The following is a 19,953-nucleotide window of genomic DNA, read 5'->3' on the forward strand; positions in this document are numbered from 1 at the left end:
CCCCCCCTTGAAGCTGTCTGTACCCATGTCCGCCACCCCTCCTTGGGCCGTGAATTCCACAAGGGACGCAATGCCCTTTTCAGTCCCGCCCCAACCCTTCGCTGCCATTGTCCCAAAAAGAGGAGGAACGGACGATGAGCCGGAGTCAGCATACAATGGCCATTCTTTTCGTCCCGCAGCTATCGGTGGGGAGAAGATTTCCCGCAAACATCTGAGCGAGGCGTGTCGCAAGCAGAAAGGCCAAGAACAACACTGGCGTAATGAGATTTCAATGCGGTGGGAAGAGGGGGGGGGGGGGCAGAGGCTAGGAAGGTCTTCTCAGAGATGGAAAGGGAAACAATAAAACGGCCAGGAAAAGAAGCGTCCGTTCTTGGCATGAAGAGGGTTTCTATCTCCCCAACCTGACACGGGAAGTTTCTTCTACACCCAAGCGAGGATTCCAAATCTGATCGATGAAAGGTGTCGATACTCAGGGAAAGAGGAGACGCCTATAATTAGGCTAGTGACATCCTAAACCCCAAGAGCTGCACCCCAAGATTTGAACTGACATATGACATTAGGACCTTCCCCTCCACGAGGGTTGCCTCACACACAACCACAAATGTTTATAGTGACCAACAATTGCTAAGGCTATACAGCCTCGAGCTGTTTCTGAGCTGGTGCCCGTTTGAAGTTGTAAGAAGAAGACGACGACGACATTGGATTTATATTCCTCCCTCCACTCAGAGAGAGGCTCACAATCTCCTTTACCTTCCTCCCTCACAACAGACACCCTGTGAGGTGGGTGGGGCTGAGAGGGCTCTCACGGCAGCTGCCCTTTCAAGGACAACTCCTACGAGAGCTATGGCTGACCCAAGGCCATTCCAGCAGCTGCGAGTGGAGGAGGGGGAATCCAACCCAGTTCTCCTAGAGAGCCAGTTTGGTGTAGTGGTTAAGTGCGCGGACTCTTATTTGGAGAACTGGGTTTGATTCCCCACTCCTCCACTCGCACCTGCTGTTATGGCCTTGGGTCAGCCATAGCTCTGGCAGAGGTTGTCCTTGAAAGGGCAGCTGCTGTGAGAGCCCTCTCCAGCCCTACCCACCTCACAGGGTGTCTGTTGTGGGGGAGGAAGGTAAAGGAGATTGTGAGCCGCTCTGAGACTCTTCGGAGTGGAGGGCGGGATATAAATCCAATATCTTCTAAATCCAATAATAAGAAGAAGACGACTGCAGATTTATACCCCGCCCTTCTCTCTGAATCAGAGACTCAGAGCAGCTTACAATCTCCTTGATGTTCTCTCCCCACAACAGACACCCTGTGAGGTGGATGGGGTTGAGAGAGCTCTCACAGCAGCTGCCTTTTCAAGGACAGCTCTGCGAGAGCCCTGGCTGACCCAAGGCCATTCCAGCAGCTGCAAGGGGAGGAGTGGGGAATCAAACCCGGTTCTCCCGGAGAAGAGTGCACGCATTGAACCACGGCACCCAGCTCGTTGAGACTCTATGTCCCGTGATGACATATTGTGAGATGACTTTTCGTGTTCTATGGAAGAGGCTGTGGATACCGATGAACTGTGAAGCTGTATGAGCTGTGGTTCGTGGATGATTTGATTTGAAGGGAAATGGAGTAGAGCTTCCCATTGCTTGAAGATTTATCGAAACAGGAGCTACAGGTTGACTCCCCGTACTTTGGTGCTCTACTATATTCCCTGAATGCACTCTTTGAGAGTTTTGTCTGCGTCTCTATGCATTTGTGTATTCTCACCGTTATCACATTATTGTATTGCTATACAGTCTTAGTAACTGTTGGTCACTCTAACCCGGGGGTGTCAAACATGCGGCCTGGGGGCCGAATCAGGCCCCCAGAGGGCTCCTATCAGGCCCCCGAGCAACTGGCTGTCATCTGCTTCCTTCTCCCTCTCTCTCGCTTCCTTCTGCATCACAGCTTGCTTGGCCAGGCTTGCTCAATCGCACAGGAGCTGGAGCAAAACCTCCGTTTTCTCCATCGGCTGAGGCTCCTCCTCCTAATCCCCTAGGAAAGGAAGGAAAGAGCCAGAGCTCTCGCAGAGCTGTCCTTGAAAAGGCAGGGTGTCTGTTGTGGGGAGAGAACATCAAGGAGATTGTAAGCTGCTCTGAGTCTCTGATCCAAAGAGAAGGGCGGGGTACAAATCTGCAGTCTTCTTCTTCTTATCTAGGAGAACCGGGTTTGATTCCCCACGCCTTCACTTGCAGCTGCTGGAATGGCCAGAGCTTCCTTTGCCCAGTTCCCCGGATCCCATGGGAGAGATACAAAGAAAGCACCTTTAAGGCCCAACGAGTGCTAATGTTTTAAACACGTTTAAAGTTTTTAAACAAACAAACAAACAAACAAGTCTTTGTATTTGTCTTTCTTCTTCTAAAGCTTATATCTCCGCTACCTAATTAGAAATAGGAACACACATTGCCCAGTCTGACATGGCCCGGCCCGACAAGATCTCCTTTTACATCAGATCCGGCCCTCATAACAAATGAGTTTGACACCCCTGGTATAACCATTTGTGGTTGTGTGTTTCTTCATTTACCAGTGACCTCTCTCTGCTGTGAATGATCCCCCAGTTGGGGGGAGGGGATCCGCCATTTTGGAAACCCTCCTGCCACTTCAGAGTTATCAGAAAGCGAGGGAGGGGAGGGAAATGTCTGCTGGCCACTCCATTATTCCCTATGGAGACTTATCCTCCATTATTCCCTATGGAGACTCATTCTCCATTATTCCCTATGGAGACTTATCCTCCATTATTCCCTATGGAGACTCATTCTCCATTATTCCCTATGGAGACTCATTCTCCATTATTCCCTATGGAGACTTATCCTCCATTATTCCCTATGGAGACTCATTCTCCATTATTCCCTATGGAGACTCATTCTCCATTATTCCCTATGGAGACTCATTCTCCATTATTCCCTATGGAGACTTATCCTCCATTATTCCCTATGGAGACTCATTCTCCATTATTCCCTATGGAGACTTATCCTCCATTATTCCCTATGGAGACTCATTCTCCATTATTCCCTATGGATAATTGATCTGTGGCGGGGTGGCCGACGGTAGCTCTCCAGAGGTTCTTTGCCTACAACTCCCATCAGCCCCAGCCAGCATGGCCAATGGCTGGGGCTGATGGGAGTTGTAGGCCAAACACATCTGGAGAGCTACCGCTGGCCGCCCGATCTGTGGGCATCTGGGGCTCTTGGGAGGCGGCCCAGCCTCCATCAAGAGGGAGGGGGGAGGCCTCCAAACTGACCCCAACTGGGGATCGGCAACCCTCGTGCACCCTCCCTCCAACGCATCGCTTTTCTCCAGGGGGATTGGTCCCTGTGATCTGGGAACGCGCAGTAATGCCAGGAGATCCCCAGGCCCCACCTGGAGGCTGGCACCCCTAACAACAAATACATCCAATCTCTTCTTCTTCTTCTTCTTCTTCTTCTTCTTCTTCTTCTTCTTCTTCTTCTTCTTCTTCTTCTTCTTCTTCTTCTTCTTCTTCTTCTTCTTCTTCTTCTTCTTCTTCTTCTCGCAGAACTTAGGGAGCCGCAGCCTCAGCCCATCTGGAGAGGTGACCTCCTCGCTCTCAGCTCCGCTCCTTCGCGCCCCCTCTGCACCTGTCGAACGCCTGCCCGGGCACGCAAAGCCCCAGCGAGGCAAGCGCGCAGGAAAGAGGCCGGAATCGACCGCTTGCAGCAAGGCAGGGCGGGCCGTTTTCCCCTCCACGTGGCTCTTCCCCAAAGGGGCCGGTCTTTTTTTTTTTTTTTCCCCTGCCTAGCCGGAGGGCCCGTCCTCCCTCTCCACCCACGGCCCGGCCCAGCCCAGCCCAGCCGCGGCTGACGGAGGCTGCAGAGGCGGCGGCTAACCTCACTGCTTCTCGGCCAGCCGTCGCTGCAGGCGCCTCTCTCTCCCCGTCTCCTTCCAGCCGCTCAGATCCGCCTCGAGTGAGTGTTTGCTTATGGGTCTTTTGCGTAACGGGGACTTTTGGAGAGCCTCTCGCCGTGCGTAAAAAAGGGCGCATTCGCTGCGTTCGAGTTCCCCCTGCGGTTTTAATTTTTATTTTTTGCATTTTTGGCTCCAGATTCAAGGGGAAAAGCGGGAGTTGGGGGAGGGGGCTGTCGGATCCGAATTGCATCTCAATCTTGTACGCTGGGGAGAGGGAGGAGAATCTGGATTTCTAAAAAAGAACTTTCCGGGAGGGCGGTGGGGGTTCGGCTTTGGAATGGCCTCCGTCCTGGGCGAAAAGGTGAATGGAGAACGCACCTTGGCTATATTCTTTCCCCGGCCAAAAAAGGGCCAGACGCCAGTTGGATAAACCCTGGTGGCTTTCACAATGGACTCCTGCGGGGTTCTGTTCGTGGGGCTGCCTTTAAAGAGTGTTCGGTGCAGTGGTGAAGTGCGCGGACTCTTATCTGGGAGAACCGAGTTGAATTCCCCGCTCCTGCGCTTGCAACTGCTGGGATGGCCTCGGGTCAGCCATAGCTCTCGCAGGAGTTGTCCTTGAAAGGGCAGCCGCTGGGAGAGCCCTCTCGGCCCCACCTACCACCAGGAGGCAACATCAGAGGAAGGCCTCGGCCTCCATGCCCTATTGTTGGCCCTCCATAGGAATTGGGTGGCCACTGTGTGAGACAGGAGGCTGGACTAGATGGACCCTCCCTGGTCTGATCCAGCAGGGCTCTTCCGATGTTCTTCTCAGGGGAAGGCCTCGGCCTCCATGTCCTGTTGTTGGCCCTCCATAGGAATTGGGTGGCCACTGTGTGAGACAGGAGGCTGGACTAGATGGACCCTCCCTGGTCTGATCCAGCAGGGCTCTTCTGATGTTCTTCTCAGGGGAAGGCCTCGGCCTCCATGTCCTGTTGTTGGCCCTCCATAGGAATTGGGTGGCCACTGTGTGAGACAGGAGGCTGGACTAGATGGACCCTCCCTGGTCTGATCCAGCAGGGCTCTTCCGATGTTCTTCTCAGGGGAAGGCCTCGGCCTCCATGTCCTGTTGTTGGCCCTCCATAGGAATTGGGTGGCCACTGTGTGAGACAGGAGGCTGGACTAGATGGACCCTCCCTGGTCTGATCCAGCAGGGCTCTTCTGATGTTCTTCTCAGGGGAAGGCCTCGGCCTCCATGTCCTGTTGTTGGCCCTCCATAGGAATTGGGTGGCCACTGTGTGAGACAGGAGGCTGGACTAGATGGACCCTCCCTGGTCTGATCCAGCAGGGCTCTTCTGATGTTCTTCTCAGGGGAAGGCCTCGGCCTCCATGTCCTGTTGTTGGCCCTCCATAGGAATTGGGTGGCCACTGTGTGAGACAGGAGGCTGGACTAGATGGACCCTCCCTGGTCTGATCCAGCAGGGCTCTTCCGATGTTCTTCTCAGGGGAAGGCCTCGGCCTCCATGTCCTGTTGTTGGCCCTCCATAGGAATTGGGTGGCCACTGTGTGAGACAGGAGGCTGGACTAGATGGACCCTCCCTGGTCTGACCCAGCAGGGCTCTTCTGAGGTTCTTCTCAGGGGAAGGCCTCGGCCTCTCTGCCCTGTTGTTGCCCCTCCAGAGGAATTGGGTGGCCGCTCTGTGAGACAGGAGGCTGGACTAGATGGACCCTCCCTGGTCTGATTCAGCAGTTGGATCCAGTTCGCAGTTTGGGCCAGGTGTGGTCCTCAAAAGCGACAAGACAGGCTGTGGGTGCCCCATTTGGTGAAGAAGAAGACTGCAGGTGTATGCCCCGCTCTTCTCTTTGAATCAGAGACTCAGAGTGGCCTACAATCTTTTATAACCTATAATATCTTCTCCTCCCCCCGTTCCTCCCACAACAAACACCCTGTGAGGTGGGTGGGGCTGAGAGGGCTCTCCCAGCAGCTTTCAAGGACAACTCCTGAGAGAGCTATGGCTGACCCCAGGCCATTCCAGCAGCTGCAAGCGGAGGAGCAGGGAATCCAACCCGGTTCTCCCGGATAAGAAGACTGCAGATTTATGCCCCGCCCTTCTCTCTGAATCAGAGACTCGGAGCGGTTTACAATCTCCTTTATCTTCTCCCCCAACAACAGACACCCTGTGAGGTGGGTGGGGCTGAGAGGGCTCTCACAGCAGCTGCCCTTTCAAGGACAACCTCTGCAAGAGCTGTGGCTGACCCAAGGCCATTCCAGCAGCTGCAAGTGGAGGAGTAGGGAATCAAACCTGATCCTCCCAGATAAGCATTGGCACACTTCACCACTACGCCAAACTGGCTCTCAAGAGTAGAGGTCGGCAAGGTCCACAGCAGGGAGCAAATGTTCCCTCTGACTCTCCAAAGAAAAAGGGAGGCCTGTATCTCTGTTCGAATCAGGGAGTGTCCCCGGTGACAGCATTTGGGTGCCAACCTCAAGGTGGGGCCTGGACACGGGTCAGCTCCAAGCTACAGTTCCCCTGGAGAAAATGGAGCTTTGGAGGGTGGACTCTTTGACAACGTGCCCCATGGAAGTACCGGTCCTCCCCAGGCTCCAACCCCACATCTTCAGGAGTCTCCCGACCTGGAGTTGGCAACCCTCTCCCCTCCCACCCCCTGCCAGGGTAGACCTGGTGACTATACTTCGATGAGAATCTGGGGGATTTTTTTTCCCCCTGGGGGAACTTTAAATCCCAAATTGCTTACCGAGAAAAGATTATATCTCCAGCTAAAACTGAATTGACTTGGGACGCCCAAAGAGAACCGCTCCACTAGCTGCCCAGAGAAAAGGGTGTGTCCGTTGGAGCCTTTCGCCTGTGGAAGCTGTGAAAAATCTCCCCCCCCTCCCCAAAATACAATTTTATTAGGTTCAAAGTGTCTTTGGAAAGGGAAGCCGGAAGGGCGTGGAGAAGTAATACCATACATACGTACGTCAATAATTCATCTTATCTTAAGAGCCCGTTTGGTGTAGTGCTGAAGCGTACACTCGCTTAACTGGGAGAACTGGGGTTGATTCCCCCACTCCTCCGCTTGCGGCTGCTGGGATGGCCTTGGGTCAGCCATAGCTCTCGCAGAGCAGTCCTTGAAAGGGCAGCTGCTGGGAGAGCTCTCTCAGCCTCACCCAGTTTACAAGGTGTCTGTTGTGGGCGAGGAAGGGAAAGGCGATTGTAAGTCGCTCCGAGTCTGTGATTCGGAGAGAAGGGCGGGGTATAGATCTTCTGTGAGCTGCATTAACCTTCTATGTCAGGGGCGGCCAACGGTAGCTCTCCAGATGTTGTTTTTTGCCTACAACTCCCATCAGCCCCAGCCATTGGCCATGCTGGCTGGGACTGATGGGAGTGGTAGGCAAAAAAAAATCTGGAGAGCTACCGTTGGCCGCCCCTGTTCTATGTTCTTCTGCGTAGCTTTGCATGACTCAAGTTTCCCGATATTAAAGTCAGAGTCTTCTACAGTAAGAGTGTTCGGTTCATAAAGTAATCAAATATTGAAGGAAAGAAGCTGTGGGGGAAAAAAACGACAAAGTGGGGAAGGGATAGAGCGTGGTAGACAAATTAATCGAGCCGCACCCATTTCGGATGTCCTTGCCGGAGGCACCCGGCTGATTCTGCCCCAAGAAAAGAGACGGAAATCTCCCTTTGTGGCTCCTTCCAGTCTGTTCTTTTCCTCCTCGAATCTTGGTCAGCCCTTCCGTACATTTAAAATTTGCAAAAGCAAGAAGCCCTTGTTCAGGCTTCCTCCGGAGGTGGCGGGCTCTCTTGCTTTGGAGGTTTTTAAGCAGAGGCCAGGTGGCTGTCTGACAGCAATGCGGAGTCTGTGCGCTTAGAAAACTCGTGAGAGGGAGGGCGGGGAAGGGTTGCCCTTTGTGACACGCCCGAAGCAAATGCTGATTGCCACTTTGGGGTCGGGCAGCAATTTCCATCCAGGCCGGTTTGGCCCAAGGGATCCTAGAGGGTTGCTTGCTTCCCCTACCCTGAGAGTGAAACTAAGACGGGAACCGAGAGTGCTGGATGGTCCATCGAATCAGGATTTTGAGATTTGTCAAGCTGCACACACACAGATAAGACTAGCCCAGCGGGGGTCAAACATGCCGACCTGTCATCTGCTTCCTTCATCGGCTTCCTGTCATCCGTCTGTCATCTGCTTCCTTACCCCCCCCCCCTCTTGCTTCCTTCTGCACCACAGCTTGCTTTGCAAGGCTCGCTCAATCGCTCAGGAGCTATAGAGCAAAGCCTCCATTTTCTCCATCAAGAGCCAGTGTGGTGCAGTGGTGAAGTGCGCGGACTCTTATCTGGGAGAACCGGGTTTGATTCCCCACTCCTCCACTTGCAGCTGCTGGAATGGCCTTGGGTCAGCCAGAGCTCTCTTCTCTGGGAGAACCGGGTTTGATTCCCCACTCCTCCGCTTGCAGCTGCTGGAATGGCCTTGGGTCAGTCACAGCTCTCTTCTCTGGGAGAACCGGGTTTGATTCCCCACTCCTCCGCTTGCAGCTGCTGGAATGGCCTCGGGTCAGTCACAGCTCTCTTCTCTGGGAGAACCTGGTTTGATTCCCCTCTCCTCCACTAGCAGCTGCTGGAATGGCCTTGGGTCAGCCAGAGGTCTCTTATCTGGGAGAACCGGGTTTGATTCCCCACTCCTCCACTTGCACCTGCTGGAATGGCCTTGGGTCAGCCATATCTCTGGCAGAGGTTGTCCTTGAAAGGGCAGCTGCTGGGAGAGCCCTCTCCAGCCCCACCCACCTCACAGGGTGTCTGTTGTGGGGGAGGAAGATAAAGGAGATTGGGAGCCGCTCTGACATTAGGAGTGGAGGGCAGGATATAAATCCAATGTATTGTTACATTGTCGTTATATAACGCAGGGGTGGCCAACGGTAGCTCTCCAGATGTTTTCTGCCTACAACTCCCATCAGCCCCAGCCAGCATGGCCAATGGCTGGGACTGATGGGAGTTGTAGGCAAAAAAACATCTGGAGAGCTACTATCGGCCACCCCTGATATAATGAAATAATTATACAACTTACGGCCCGGTTGTTAAAAGGCCACGGACCGGAACTGGTCCACGGCCCAGAGGTTAGGAACCCCTGGAGTAGAGGACCCTGGAGGTCCCTTCCAGCACTACGATTCTCTCTGAACTATTAAGATCAAAGAGATACAGCAACAAAGGATCCGAAGTCTATAATCCTTGCTTAAGAATGTCGCAAGAGCTTTGCCAGGATCGTTCAGTCCAAAGTCCACCTAGCCAACGTTTCTTACAAAAGTTCCAGCGACTTCAGAGGTCTACCAGTGACTTCAGAGGTCTACCAGTGACTTCAGAGGTCTATCACTGACTTCAGAGGTCTACCAGTGACTTCAGAGGTCTACCAGTGACTTCAGAGGTCTACCACCGATGTATGCTTGAGTGGGAGACCACCAGGGAATATGCAGAAGTCAACGGCAATGAACGTCTCTAGCTTTGAAATCCATACGAGGTTGCGGTAAGTTGATGGCAATTGGATTGTGCTTTTTGCTCCACCTGGCATCAACCGTTAGAGCGGTTCCTCAGTGGAACAGGCTTCCTCGGGAGGTGGTGGGCTCTCCTTCCTTGGAGGTTTTGAAACAGAGGCTAGATGGCCATCTGACAGCAATGAAGATCCTGTGAATTTAGGGGGAGGTCTTTGTGAGTTTCCTGCCTTGTGCAGGGGGTTGGACTAGATGACCCTGGAGGTCCCTTCTAGCTCTAGGATTCTATGATTCTAAGTTTCCACAGACTTCCTTGGGAGGGGGCGGGCTCTCCTTCCTTGGAGGTTTTTCAACAGAGGCTAGATGGCCATCTGACAGCAATGAAGATCCTCTGAATTTAGGGGGAGGGGTTTGAGTTTCCTGCATCAGGCAGGGGGTTAGACTAGATGACCCTAGAGGTCCTTTCCAACTCTTTATGATTCTTCCTCCTTGGGAGGTGGTGGGCTCTCCTTCCTTGGAGGTTTTTCAACAGAGGCTAGATGGCCATCTGACAGCAATGAAGATCCTCTGAATTTAGGAGGAGGTGTTTGAGTTTCCTGCATCAGGCAGGGGGTTGGACTAGATGACCCTAGAGGTCCTTTCCAACTCTTTTATGATTCTTCCTCCTTGGGAGGTGGTGGGCTCTCCTTCCTTGGAGGTTTTTCAACAGAGGCTAGATGGCCACCTGACAGCAATGAAGATCCTATGAATTTAGGGGGAAGTGTTTGTGAGTTTCCTGCATTGTGCAGGGGGTTGGACTAGATGACCCCGGAGGTCCCTTCCAGCTCTAGGATTCTGATTCAGCTCTCCCGTGACCAGTGTTCCCTCTAGGCTGAGTTAGGGTGAGCTAAAAAAAAAAAAGTAGTCCCCTGTACAAGCGCCAGTCATTTCCGACTCTGGGGTGACGTATCACAATGGTTTCACAGCAGGCTATTTAACGGAGTGGTTTGCCCTTGCCTTCCCCAGTCATCTACACTTTTCCCCCAGCTAGCTGGGGCCTCCTTTTACCAACCTTGGAAGGGTGGAAGGCTGAGTCAACCTCGAGCCGTCGACCTGAACCCAGCTTCCGCCAGGATCCAACTCAGGTCGTGAGCAGAGAGCTTGGTCTGCAGTACTGCAGCTTTACCACTCTGCGCCATGGGGCTGATGGCTGATGGTTAGGCCTGATGTATACTTGGGTGAGAAACCACCCGGGAAGTCCAGGGTTGCTATGCTGGGATTGCCAAGTCCAATTCAAGAAATATCTGGGGACTTTGGGGGTGGAGCCAGGAGACCTTGGGGGTGGGGCCAGGAGCAAGGCTGTGACGAGCGTAATTGAACTCCAAAGGCCATAACATTGAAAGGGACCGCACGTCTTTTAAATGCCTTCCCTCCATTGGAAATAGTGAAGGCTAGGGGCACCTTCTTTGGGGGCTCATAGAATTGGACCCCGTGGTCCAATCTTCTTGAAACGTGGAGGGTGTTTTGGGAAGAGGCACTGGGCATTATACTGAAAATCTGGGGCCTCTACTTCAGAAAACAACCCCCCCCCCCAGAGCCCAGATACTAATTATTATTATTATACTATTATCTATTATTTCCAACGGAACTAGCCTCCCTAGGGAATCATGGAGTGCCCAGCAGACATTTCCCTCCCCTCCCCCTGCTTTCTGAAGACCCTGAAATGGGGGGAGGGCCTCCGAACGGAGGAGATCCCCTGCCCCCACCTGGGGATTGGCAACCCTAGGAGAGACCAGCAGGGAAATCCAGGGTTACATAAGAACATAAGAGAAGCCATGTTGGATCAGGCCAACGGCCCATCAAGTCCAACACTCTGTGTCACACAGTGGCAAAAAATGTTATATACACAAATACACTGTGGCTAATAGCCACTGATGAACCTCTGCTCCATATTTTTATCTAAACCCCTCTTGAAGGTGGCTATACTTGTGGCCGCCACCACCTCCTGTGGCAGTGAATTCCACATGTTAATCACCCTTTGGGTGAAGAAGTACTTCCTTTTATCCGTTTTAACCTGTCTGCTCAGCAATTTCATTGAATGCCCACGAGTTCTTGTATTGTGAGAAAGGGAGAAAAGTACTTCTTTCTCTACTTTCTCCATCCCATGCATTATCTTGTAAACCTCTATCATGTCACCCCGCAGTCAACGTTTCTCCAAGCTAAAGAGCCCCAAGCGTTTCAACCTTTCTTCATAGGGAAAGTGCTCCAGCCCTTTAATCATTCTAGTTGCCCTTCTCTGCACCTTCTCTAAAGCTATAATATCCTTTTTGAGGTGCGGCGACCAGAACTGCACACAGTACTCCAAATGAGACCACACCATCGATTTATACAGGGGCATTATGATACTGGCTGATTTGTTTTCAATTCCCTTCCTAATAATTCCCAGAATGGCGTTGGCCTTTTTTATTGCAAACGCACACTGTCTTGACACTTTCAGTGAGTCATCTATCATGACCCCAAGATCTCTCTCTTGGTCAGTCTCTGCCAGTTCACACCCCATCAACTTGTATTTGTAGTTTGTAGGGTTGCTACACAGAGGCAGGAAATTGCAATGAAGGTCTCTCGCTTTGAAATCTGTACGGCGGTGGGGGGGTGGGGGGTTTGCCGTAAGTTGACAGCGATTCGATTGTGCTTTCCGCTCCAACCGGGCGTCTACCGTCGGCTGTCCCCTGACGTGTGGATTTGCCCCTCAGGAGAATGATAAAGACACTGTAAAATGAACCCAGGAGCGATCCTTTCGTCCCTTTTTCCTAGGGGAGCTGAAGAATAATGTGGAGCTCGGGGACGCCTTAAAGACGAACAACGTGTCATCCCTGATGATAGATTCCGCTGGGTGCTTGCGTTGGGCTGAAGCCGGAGCGTCTAGACTTGCTTAACTTAAGAGTCACGCAGAATAAATGTCAGATGTTTGAGAGCCTCAAGCCGGCCTTTTTTTCTGTAGCAAGAACTCCTTTGCATATTAGGCCGCACCCCCCCTGACGTAGCCAGTCCTCCGAGAGCTTACAGGGCTCTTCGGCCAGGGGCCTGGGAGGACCGGCTGCATCGAGGGGGCGCGGCCTAATATGCAAAGGAGGTCCCGCCACAAAGAAAAGCCCTGGCCCCAAGGCACGAACACCAGTTGTTCGAGAGCAGCAAGACAGGATGGAAGGAAGGAAGGCAAGGTAGGCAAGTAGATGGGGGGGAGAGGGGGGGGAAAGGAGGCAACTTTAACTTGTAAATGCGTTCTCCCAGCTGCCGGCTGACTTGGCTCGGAGAAGTGATTGAAGGAGAGAAATGCCTTCAAAAGCCACACCATTTGTGTGAAAGAGCCACAGGTGATTTCCGAGCCGCAGTTTGGCCACCCCCTGCCCTGAAGTAATAGAACAGAAGTCTTGCTCTGGCGGCATCTTTAAGGCTAACAAAGTTTGATTCTGGAGATAAGCAGTGGCGGACTGGGTCTAAAAACACTGGTTGCCAGGCGACAAAGGGGGCCGGCTGGGGCTGATGGGAGTTGCAGGCCAAAAAACATCTGGAGAGCTACCGTTGGCGACCCCTGCTCTATTGGAATTGCCCTGAGTCCCGCATGTAGAAATTTCAACTTGTTCGTTAATGATTTGGAGTTGGGAGTGAGCAGTGAAGTGGCCAAGTTTGCGGATGACACTAAATTGTTCAGGGGGGTGAGAACCAGAGAGGATTGTGAGGCACTCCAAAGGGACCTGTCGAGGCTGGGTGCGTGGGCGTCAATGTGGCAGATGAGGTTCAGCGTGGCCAAGTGCAAAGTAATGCTCATTGGGGCCAAAAATCCTAACTATAAATACAAGTTGATAGGGTGTGAACTGGAGGACACTGACCAAGAGGGAGATCTTGGGGTTCACAATCTCCATTATCTTCTTCCCCCACAACAGACACCCTGTGAGGTAGGTGGGGCTGAGAGAGCTCTTACAGTAGCTGCCCTTTCAAGGACAGCTCTGCGAGAGCTATGGCAGACCTCAGGCCATTCCAGCAGCTGCAAGAGGAAGGGTGGGGAATCAAACCCAGTTCTCCCAGATAAGAGTCTGTGCACTTAACCTTTAGACCAAACTAATCCCCCCTTCTGCTATCTCTAGGTAATGGCTGAGGAAGTCTTGTTTCAATGTATCTGAAGAAAAGCGCATGCACAAAAAAGCTTATGCCCAGAGTTAAACTTTGTCGGTCTTAAAGGAGCCGCCGGGCTCAAACTTTGTTCTAATCCCTGATAAGCCTTTGGGAATTGGAGCTTGCTTCATCAGATGTACAGGGATCCGTCGAGCTCTTTTATATACACAACAGAAAGAGGGAGAGAGAGAGAAAATGCTACAAACCGAATGAGGTTCCAAACAAAAGTCAGTCCGAATAGTGAATTGGTTGGCTCCGAGTGGGCGAGTGACGCCCAGGACTGTTGTTAGAAAGGCAAAGCACCAGGATGGAAAGAGATAAGCTGAGGAAATGACAGAAGAATAGCTGCATTAATTAACATCTGGAAGTGGGTGGAGATGTTAATTTTGGCAGCTCATGTCTCTTATTGCCTCTGCTTATCTCGCATTATCCAGCACCAGTTTTGCATTTCGGCTGAGTAGCCACAAGCCAGAGAGTCTCGCGTCTGCCCTGGTCTGTGTATAACCAACTCCTCTTCTTTAACATTCTCTTATTTTCCGTGGTGTATATAAATTGGCCTAGCAGGCAGACGCCTCGTGCTTTTGAGGAAGTGTGCTCTGACTCATAGAAATGTGCGTTGCTCTCGTTGGTACGAATTCCACTTTGCGTATCCTGGAATAAATACTATTTTATGTATGCCGGATTTCCTGTTTTACAAGGGAGATGGGTTGCTGGGCAGAACACAGCAGGATGGTGGTTCAGTGGTAGAACATCTGCTTGGTAAGCAGAAGGTCCCAGGTTCAATCCCCAGCGTCTCCAACGAAAAAGGGTCCAGGCAAGTAGGCGTGAAAAACCTCCGCTTGAGACCCTGGAGAGCCGCTGCCAGTTAGGGGAGGGATGGTGGCTCAGTAGCAGAGCATCTGCTTGGGAAGCAGAAGGTCTCAGGTTCAATCCCCAGCATCTCCAACTAAAAAGAGTCCAGGCGAGTAGGCGTGAAAAACCTCAACTTGAGACCCTGGAGAGCCACTGCCAGTTAGGGGAGGGATGGTGGCTCAGTAGCAGAGCATCTGCTTGGGAAGCAGAAGGTCTCAGGTTCAATCCCCAGCATCTCCAACTAAAAAGAGTCCAGGCAAGTAGGCATGAAAAACCTCAACTTGAGACCCTGGAGAGCCACTGCCAGTTACGGGAGGGATGGTGGCTCAGTGGCAGAGCATCTGCTTGGGAAGCAGAAGGTCTCAGGTTCAATCCCCAGCATCTCCAACTAAAAAGGGCCCAGGCAAGTAGGCGTGAAAAACTTCAGCTTGAGACCCTGGAGAGCCGCTGCCAGTCTGAGTAGACAATACTGACTTTGATGGACTGAGAGTCTGATTCAGTAGAAGGCAGCTTCATATGTTAATAGAGGGTGCATTAGAGGAACTATTTGGGGAGGGATGGTGGGTCAGTGGTTGAGCATCTGCTTGGTAAGCAGAAAGTCCCAGGTTCAATCCCCGGCGTCTCCCAACTAAAAAGGGTCCAGGCAAGTAGGCGTGAAAAACCTCAGCTTGAGACCCTGGAGAGCCGCTGCCAGTCTGAGTAGACAATACTGACTTTGATGGACCCAGGGCCTGATTCAGTAGAAGGCAGCTTCATATCTTCACATATATATTGCCTATTTTGTCTTAAAGCAAGTTCGAGAGCCCGTTTGGTGTAGTGGTGAAGCGCACGGGCTCTTATCTGGGAGAACCGGGTTTGATTCCCCGCTCCCCCCCCCCTGCACTTACTGATGTCACCTTGGGTCAGCCACAAGTTCTCTCAAGTGATACAATAACGCAGGCACCCGCTGTATTAACAAGGGCAAAATTCAAAACTGCACCGGTTGAATTATTACTCTCACACATAAAGTGCGCAAATAAGCATTTAGTGCAATATAAAACAATACGTGCAGCAAAACCATTAGAACGCACGCCCTCTCATCGCTCCCCCAGTCCGTTTTCCTTGTCGAGGCCTTCGACAAAAAGCAGCAGAAGGCCACGTCTCTAAGACCTTGGCAAGGAAAACGGACTGGGGGAGCGATGAGAGGGCGTGCGTTCTAATGTTTTGCTGCATGCATTGTTTCATATTGCTCTAAATGCTTCTATACACACTTTAGGTGTGAGAGTTAACAATTCAACAAGTTCTCTCAAGGCTGTTCTGCTCAAGAGCAGTTTCTGTCAGAGCTCTCTCAGCCCCGCCCACCTGATGGGGGGTGTCCGTTGTGGGAGGGAAAGGAGATTTGCGAGCGGCTCTGAGACTCCTTCGGCTGACGAAGGGCAGGGGATAGATCCAGCCTTCTCTTTTCTCCTTCTAAAACGTTTCTGTCCCAGATTCAAGACAGCTTTGTGGAGTGGAGATTACTGAAAGAGAGTCGAGAGTACGCGGAGGGGGGGGGGATCTGGGCCCCTTCCTCGAAGTGGTGTTTACCAACCTAAACGAAACCACATGCTTAGGAGACAGAGGAGATAAGAGAGAGATTACAGGATATCTGACGCCGGCTAGTCCAGGGATGTCGAAGTCATTTGTTACGAGGGCCGGATCTGACAGAAATGAGACCTTGTGGGGCCAGGCAATGTTGAGCCAGGCCGTGGCCGTGTACCTATTTAAGATTAGCTAGCAGAGCTACAAACTTTATAAAGGACACAGACCAACACAATTAAAGAATTTTTTTTTAAACCAAACCTTAAAACATGCTTAAAACGATATCCGTTGGTCTTAAAGGTGCTTTCTTCGTGTTTCTCCCATGGGATCCAGAGAACTGGGCAAAGGAAGCTCTTTTTCAGGGGGACCGGGAAGGGGGAGGAGCCAATAGCAGGAAGAGAGGCTTGGGTCAATAGCTCTGCTGTGCGATTGAGAGCGCCTGGAAAAGCAAGCTCTCCTTCCCCCACCAAGGGAAGGAGAGCTTGCTTTCCTGAGACACTTAGGTGAGAAGGGCGGGGTATAAATCTTAATATAAATAAATAAATAAATAAATAAATAAATAAATAAGGGACAAGCCTCAGCCAATGGAAGAAGAAGACGCCGACATTGGATTTATATCCCCCCTTCCACTCAGAGTGGCTCACAATCTCCTTTATCTTCCTCCCCCACAGCAGACACCCTGTGAGGCGGGTGGGGCTGAGAGGGCTCTCACAGCTGCTGCCCTTTCAAGGACAACCTCTGCCAGAGCTATGGCTGACCCAAGGCCATTCCAGCAGCTGAAGTGGAGGAGTGGGGAAACAAATCCGGTTCTCCCAGATAAGAGTCCGCGCACTTCACCACTACACCAAACTGGCTCTTGATAGAGAAAATGGAGGCTTTGCTCTATAACTCCTGAGCGATTGAGTGAGCTTTGCAAAGCAAGCCGTGATGCAGAAGGAAGCAAGAGAGGGGGGAAGGAAGCAGATGACAGGAAGCCGATGAAGGAAGCAGATGACAGGTCGGCATGTTGGACACCCCAGGGCTAGTCTATCTGTGTGTGTACAGCTCAACAAATCTCAAAATCCTGATTAGATGGACCATCTAGCATTCTTGGTTCCCGTCTTAGTTTTACTTTCCTGGCATTTGGCAGTTTCCCTGCTGTTTCTAAAGTTGTAAATTCAGTGCAGCTGTTTTGGGGGGTTTTAGATGCATGAAGTCTCTCAGTGGTACAGAGACAGTTTGAATAGTTGTGCAGTGTGTATGCATGTGGATAGGTACAAAAGAACCTCAGAAGAGCCCTGCTGGGTCAGACCAGGGAGGGTCCATCTAGTCCAGCCTCCTGTCTCACACAGGGGCCAACCTGCTCCTCTGAAGGGCCAACAACAGGGCAGAGAGGCTGAGGCCTTCCCCTGAGAAGAACCTCAGAAGAGCCCTGCTGGGTCAGACCAGGGAGGGTCCATCTAGTCCAGCCTCCTGTCTCACACAGGGGCCAACCTGTTCCTCTGAAGGGCCAACAACAGGGCAGAGAGGCTGAGGCCTTCCCCTGAGAAGAACCACAGAAGAGCCCTGCTGGATCAGACCAGGGAGGGTCCATCTAGTCCAGCCTCCTGTCTCACACAGGGACAAATCTGTTCCTCTGAAGGGCCAACAACAGAGCAGAGAGGCTGAGGCCTTCCCCTGAGAAGAACCTCAGAAGAGCCCTGCTGGGTCATATCAGTGAGGGTCCATCTAGTCCAGCCTCCTGTGTCACACAGGAGCCAACCTGTTCCTCTGGAGGGCCAACAACAGGCAGAGAGGCTGAGGCCTTCCCGAGAAGAACTTCAGAAGAGCCCTGCTGGGTCAGACCAGGGAGGGTCCATCTAGTCCAGCCTCCTGTCTCACACAGGGGCCAACCAGTTCCTCTGGAGGGGCAACAACAGGGCAGAGAGGCCGAGGCCTTCCCCTGAGAAGAACCTCAGAAGAGCCCTGCTGGGTCAGACCAGTGAGGATCCATCTAGTCCAGCCTCCTATCTCACACAGGGGCCAACCAATTCCTCTGGAGGGCCAACAACAGGGCAGAGAGGCTGAGGCCTTCCCCTGAGAAGAACATCAGAAGAGCCCTGCTGGGTCAGACCAGGGAGGGTCCATCTAGTCCAGCCTCCTGTCTCACACAGGGGCCAACCAGTTCCTCTGGAGGGCCAACAACAGGGCAGAGAGGCTGAGGCCTTCCCCTGAGAAGAGCATCAGAAGAGCCCTGCTGGGTCAGACCAGGGAGGGTCCATCTAGTCCAGCCTCCTGTCTCACGCAGGGGCCAACCTGTTCCTCTGGAGGGCCAACAACAGGGCAGAGAGGTTGAGGCCCTCTCCTGGTGTTGCCTCCTGGCTCTGGGATTCAGAGGTTGACTGACTTGGACTGTGGAGGTTCCTGTCTAGGATTTGATAGATTCTAAGAGTCGAACTCGACTGTGCGACTGAACAACAACAAAGGAGCCGCTGATAGACCTATCCTCCATGAATCTATCTAATCCCCTTTTAAAGCTGTTTATTCCTGTGGCCATCCTACATCCTTTGGTAGCAAATTCCACATTTTAATCGCTCTCTGTGTATAGCAGTTCTACAGAAAGTTCCAAAAAGAAAAAGGTCTCCAGATTTGTAATTAGCAGTTTGGGAAGCCTTCTCGAAGGTAATCTGTAGTTGTCTTTGGGACCACAAGACTGAAATGGCCGGGCCGACTTTCTCAGCAGACAGAGGGGTAAATCAAGCACACGCTGTTCCTCGGGAGTTGGTGTGACCTACTTAAGACGGGTTGAGATCACATGTTGGCAGGAAGGCTTCACCATTCGGGTCCCGAGAGCTGCTCTGTCATCCTAACAGGAGTCCAAATCCTTCCTTTTCTGACTTGAGGCGACCGGGGGCGGGTTGAGTTTTCAGAGCAAGGGCCTTTGCACGAGGAATTCTAGCAGGAGCTCCTTTGCATCTTAGGCCACACCCCCCCTGATGTAGCCAATCCTCCAAGATCTTCCGCCCCAAAAAAGAGGGTTTGTAGAATCTTTCAGGCTCAAGTGCCGTGTTCTACTGGAGAAAGTTTTCCTTCCAGACGTTTCGTTCTCAGCTGCGGAGAACATCCTCGGTGGTGTTGCAGCCGGAGCAGGCGCTCTGACCTTCTTGGCTGCTGTGCATTGAGTGAGCCAAGAAGGTCAGAGCGCCTGCTCCGGCTGCAACGCCACTGAGGATGTTCTCCGCAGCTGAGAACAAAACGTCTGGAGGAAAAACTTTCTCCAGTAGAACATAAGAACATAAGAGAAGCCATGTTAGATCAGGCCAATGGCCCATCCAGTCCAACATTCTGTGTCACACAGCGGCCAAATATATATATATATATACACACACACACACTGTGGCTAATAGCCACTGATGGACCTCTGCTCCATATTTTTATCTAACCCCTTCTTGAAGGTGGCTATGCTTGTGGCCGCCACCACCTCCTGTGGCAGTGAATTCCACATGTTAATCACCCTTTGGGTGAAGAAGGACTTCCTTTGATCCGTTTTAACCTTTCTGCTCAGCAATTTCATCGAATGCCCACGAGTTCTTGTATTGTGAACACGGCACTTGAGCCCGAAAGACTCTACAAACCCTAATGATGATGCCAGCCGTGAAAACCTGAAATCTTTGGGGGGAAAAGAGCCTTGTAAAGTCTTGGGGGATTATAATAATAATACTTTTTATTTGTATCCCGCCCTCCCCGCCGGGGCAGGCTCAGGTCGGCGGAGGGCGGGATACAAATAAAATGGCTACATCAGGGGGTGTGTGGCTTAATATGCAAAGGAGCTCCTGCTAGAATTCCACCCATGGCTGCAAGCAGGCCTCATATTTGGCAGGAGCTAACAGGAGCGGAGTTCCGGAACCTTTAAATTTTATGGCGCTCTTTCTTTCTCCCTGACCCACCCACCAATACTTGCTTCTGGGCTCCTTTGGTCAACCCCCCTTCCTCCCCCAATGCGAATTTTCCTGAGCTCTTAAGATTTGACAGACTTTCTAATATCCTCCCCCCCCCCAATACACACACACAAAATAATAAACCAAATAATAAT

The 19,953-nt window shown here is 51.9% G+C and overlaps 1 protein-coding gene across 2 annotated transcripts in view; it reads left to right on the forward strand.

The window, feature by feature from the left end:
• The first annotated feature begins 3,797 nt into the window (after positions 1-3,797).
• S100A10 (S100 calcium binding protein A10) overlaps positions 3,798-19,953 on the forward strand; it is a 52,510-nt gene continuing 36,354 nt past the window's right edge. The window contains exon 1 of one of the 2 annotated variants that reach the window (XM_060256043.1): positions 3,798-3,936. The gene's annotated coding sequence lies outside the window, so the exon portion shown is untranslated. Of the gene's footprint in view, positions 3,941-19,953 lie in introns of both variants that reach the window. The other variant, XM_060256051.1, reaches the window with a different exon arrangement.

This window comes from Heteronotia binoei, chromosome 1 (genome assembly GCF_032191835.1).
Source record: "Heteronotia binoei isolate CCM8104 ecotype False Entrance Well chromosome 1, APGP_CSIRO_Hbin_v1, whole genome shotgun sequence".
NCBI classification, from domain to species: Eukaryota; Metazoa; Chordata; class Lepidosauria; order Squamata; family Gekkonidae; genus Heteronotia; species Heteronotia binoei.